The sequence below is a fragment of the Coenobita brevimanus genome, chromosome 87 (assembly GCF_032717465.1).
Source record: "Coenobita brevimanus isolate Jiangsu-jjx chromosome 87, ASM3271746v2, whole genome shotgun sequence".
NCBI classification, from domain to species: Eukaryota; Metazoa; Arthropoda; class Malacostraca; order Decapoda; family Coenobitidae; genus Coenobita; species Coenobita brevimanus.
Genome location: NC_137040.1, coordinates 28450931 through 28454567, shown reverse-complemented (window position 1 = coordinate 28454567; position 3637 = coordinate 28450931). Strand labels below are relative to the sequence as shown.

The 3637-nt window shown below is 37.8% G+C and overlaps 1 non-coding gene across 1 annotated transcript; it reads right to left on the bottom strand.

The window, feature by feature from the left end:
- Positions 1 to 610: 610 nt before the first annotated feature.
- On the bottom strand, positions 611 to 729 carry LOC145411072 (5S ribosomal RNA). Its single transcript, XR_013899365.1, has one exon. It is a non-coding gene; the product is annotated as a 5S ribosomal RNA (ribosomal RNA).
- Positions 730 to 3637: the final 2908 nt, after the last annotated feature.

The window sequence follows — 3637 nt, the reverse complement described above, 5'->3', positions numbered from 1 at the left end:
TTAAATTAAATTAGGTTGGGCGGAAAGCAGTAAAAATTCGAATTTCTAAGGTATGAATGAGTTAGGTTGGATAAACATAGTTATTATTAATCATCTGGGGACGAGTTATCTAATCTGTTAGGCGTGAGGATTGCCTTAGCTTTGTATCTTTACAGGAATGAGTTAAGCTCGTACTGTCCCGTGTACTAAACCATTTTTATCATACATATCCTTGAAATTATAAATAGTTTTGGCACACACTACCTCATTCGGTTGTGCATTCCACTGATCAATTATTGTCCTATTAGGGAAACTGAATTGCCTTACATCTTTATCACCTCTCTTTTTATGCTGCATTTTGCAATGTCCTCTTGCTGATGCTTCACACATATGATATATATTCATTTATGTCTATTTTCTGTTCCCTTGATATGCATTTATATAGCATAATCATGTCTCCTCCTCCTCTCCTGCAGCGTTGGTAAATTCAATCTTTCCAGTCTTTCTCAGTAACTTCATTTTTCATTCATTGCCAGACACCATGTATCCCAGACGGGTGGCCAATGGCTTAGAGTTAATTGTTTTACAGGGAGGGGCACTAATCCTCCACCAACCACTTGACATGTAGGGATGCCAACAGCATCTGGTGTTCCCAGGCGGTCACCCATCCAAGTACTAACCGGACCCAACGTTGCTTAACTTCGCTGATCGGACGGGAAGCGGTGTACTCAACGTGGTATGGCAGTAACTTAAATCCTTTAAACTTGGTACCCATCTTGTAGTGGCCCGTTGTACTTTTTCAATCTTATCTGTGTTATTTGAGATGAGGATTCCAGACTACTGTGATGCATACTTCAAAAGTTGGTCTGATGAATATCTTCCTCAGCATATCTTCATTTTTATATGTGAATGTTATTCTCACATTAGCAAGCAATGTATACATGTTTCGTACTTTCTCACTGATGTGATCATCAGGAGATAGCCTGTTTCTGATAATTACTCCTAGGTCCTTCTCCTTTTCTGATATGTGTAGGGTTGATCTTCCTAACTTATAATACCAATCTGGTCTTTTCTCACTTTTACCAAATTTTATTACATGACACTTATCCATATTAAATTCCATTTGCCATTTATTGCTCCATTCATGAAGCTTGTTCAATTCCTCTTGCAGCTCTTTGCAAGAATCTATGTTAGTAATTTTCTTTTGAATTTTTGCATCATCTGCAAACATATTTAGATAACTTCCATTTCCAATATTACTATCTATGCCATTTATATATATTAAAAACATAACTGAGCCCTGTGGAACTCCGCTGGTCACTTCCCTCCATGATGAGTAATTTCCCCTTAATATTGTTCTCATTTCCCTTTTTCTGAGAAAATCCTGCATCCAACAGTGGAGATTGCCCTGGATACCTCCTTGATAGTACAGCTTCCATAAAAGTCTTTGGTGCGGTACTCTGTCAAATGCTTTCTTAAAATCTAAATAGATACTGTCCACCCATCCTTCTCTTTTCTGTAATGTTTCTCTAACTTTGTCATAATTGCTTAGAAGATTAGTAACACATGATTTTCCCTTCCTAAAACCGAACTACCTCTCTTTTATCATACCATGTTCTAGATGTTTTACCCAAACTTCCCTTATCAGCTTCTCTAGTATCTTACAACACTGGTCAGTGATACTGGTCTGTAGCTGAGTAGTTCTCATTGTGTTCTCATTGTGTTAAATTTGACTAGTGTACAGGTATTTGTAGACCTCACAGGTGGTTAAGAGGGATGAGTAAAGGACTCTGGAATGGAATGAAATGAAATGGAATAATAAAAAAAAAAAAAAAAAAGGAAAGCGAGCACCAAGCCACTCAATGACTAAGTTTCCCCCTGGGGAGGGGGGGATAGAATACCTCCTCAGTATCCCTGCTTGTCGTAAAAACCGCCTAAAAGGGGCACTTTAATCATCCTTTCCCTTTTCCCCCTCTGCTTCTTGTACTTTATCCGTCCCACCTCTTTGCCTTATATTTTCACTTTAATACCCACCCATCTCCTATTGTACTGCCATATAGTCATTGAGTGGGTTGGTGCTCGCTTTCCTTTCTTTTCTTTTCTTTTCTTTTTTTTTTTTTTTAAATAATCCATTCCATTCAATGACTAAGTTATATGGCACTAAATTGGGTGAGTATTGAAAATATATGGCAGAGAGGTGGAACAGATAAAGTACAAGAAGCAGAGGGGGAAAAGGGGAAGGATTTTTAGTCGGCTTTTACGAAAAGCAAGGATACTGAGGAAGTATTCTATCCCCCCCTCCCCGAGGGGAAGGACTCGTGAGATAACCGTGACTGGGAGCTGGCTTAGTTTCCATTGATAGTACCCTTCTGGGGAGGAGGGACAGAATACTTCCTCAGTATCCCTGCTTGTGGCAAAAGGGACACTTTAATCTCCATCCTTCCCCTCTTCCCACTCTGCTCCTGTACTTTATCTGACTTACCTCTCTGCCTTACATTTTCACTTTAACACCCACCAAACCCTCTTCCATTATAGTGCCATGTAGTCATTGTTTTAGCTTGGTACTGGAGCTTATTATTCACCTCCTCTTGTACTTCATGTGTCTTATCTCTCAGCCTTATATTTTCACTTTAATACCCACCCAACCCCCTTCCACCTCAGTGCCATATTTTCATTGGCCTGGTGCTAACTTTTGCTTTTTTTTTTTTTTTTATTATTACTGTATTCAATGCATTTCCACTGATAGTACAGTATATAAATATATCCTGTGCTACTGGACACGACAGGGTTTATGTTATTGCACATGTGTGCAGATTTAAATAAACGATTGGTATTAAAATATGCCAATCAGTGATGTGTAGTAATGTACCCAATGTGCTGAATAACCTAACTTAGGATTTTTTTTTTTTTTTATTTCCCATAACAACTAGTACGGTATCTGAAGTGATCTCAGTAACGTAACTGATAAGGGTTTTTACTTTACCCTTATCCATTGAATCAGTAGAAGTGCTGTAACAGTGTGAACAAGGACACTTCACTAAGCATACCCTACTGGAGTGCATACTGTTTTCATAGTGTTTGGAGTTAAAAGTACTTTCCCATAAATGAAATTTAGAGGCTAATTTTTATTTCACATTGACTGAACTTGAACTATACTGGACTAGCCTAACACTCTTATGTGAGATTTCTCAAAACTAAAGGGAGATGTAAGATTTCTCAAAACTAAAGGGATTGGATTCGATAAGTGGAAAAAAAAGGAAAAGGAAAAGCTAGCACCAAGCCACTTATTGACTCTATGGCATTTAAAAGGGGTTGGTGTAATGCCACAAGAGTCAAAACATGGAAGAGTCATGTACTGTAAGTTAAGGCTTTAGTACGTAAGCTATACACATTTGAAAGTCATGTAAGTTAAGACTTTAGTACGTAAGCTATACATTTGTATTTACCCTAATCCATTCTAGGCTTAAGGTATAGAAACATGCTTGTACCTAGTATTTAATACATGTTCTTTTTATTATTGTTTCTGTAGCTGTAAGATCATAAATCTCATTTATGCTGTGCTAGTCCTTAAGAATATTTGTACATGTAGGTGAAATTTTGCTGGGAGCATACGTGGGGTATTTGAGTGGCGTATCATCTGTACTCATTTTCTGTTAAA